The sequence below is a fragment of the Triticum aestivum genome, chromosome 4B (assembly GCF_018294505.1).
Source record: "Triticum aestivum cultivar Chinese Spring chromosome 4B, IWGSC CS RefSeq v2.1, whole genome shotgun sequence".
In the NCBI taxonomy this organism is placed as follows: Eukaryota; Viridiplantae; Streptophyta; class Magnoliopsida; order Poales; family Poaceae; genus Triticum; species Triticum aestivum.
This window is the reverse complement of record NC_057804.1, coordinates 277,093,626-277,094,269: the sequence shown is the minus strand read 5'-3', so window position 1 is coordinate 277,094,269 and position 644 is coordinate 277,093,626.

The window sequence follows — 644 nt, the reverse complement described above, 5'->3', positions numbered from 1 at the left end:
ACAAGGTGACCAAGAAGTTGATCACGGGATGATGTGTTACGGAACGAGTAAAGAGACTTGCCGGTAACGAGATTGAACAAGGTATCGGGATACCGATGATCGAATCTCGGGCAAGTACTATACCAGTAGACAAAGGGAATTGTATACGGGATTGATTGAATCCTTGACATCGTGGTTCATCCGATGAGATCATCGTGGAACATATGGGAGCCAAGATGGGTATCCACATCCCGCTATTGGTTATTGGCAGGAGAGTTGTCTCGGTCATGTCTGCATGGTTCTCGAACCCGTAGGGTCTACACACTTAAGGTTTGACGACGCTAGGGTTATAGGGAATAGATATACGTGGTTAGTGAATGTTGTTCGGAGTCCCGGATGAGATCCCAGACGTCATGAGGAGTTCCGGAATGGTCCGGAGGTAAAGATTTATATATGGGAAGTCCTGTTTTGGTCACCGAAAAAGTTTCGTGTGCTATCGGTAACATACCGGGACCACCGGGAGGGTCCCGGAGTCCACCAGGTGGGGCCACCAACCCCATAGGCCTGCGTGGGTCAAGTGTGGGAAGGGACCAACCCCTGGGTGGGCTGGTGCGCCTCCCACAAGAGGCCCAAGGCGCAGGGAAAGGGGAAGGGGGAAACCCTAG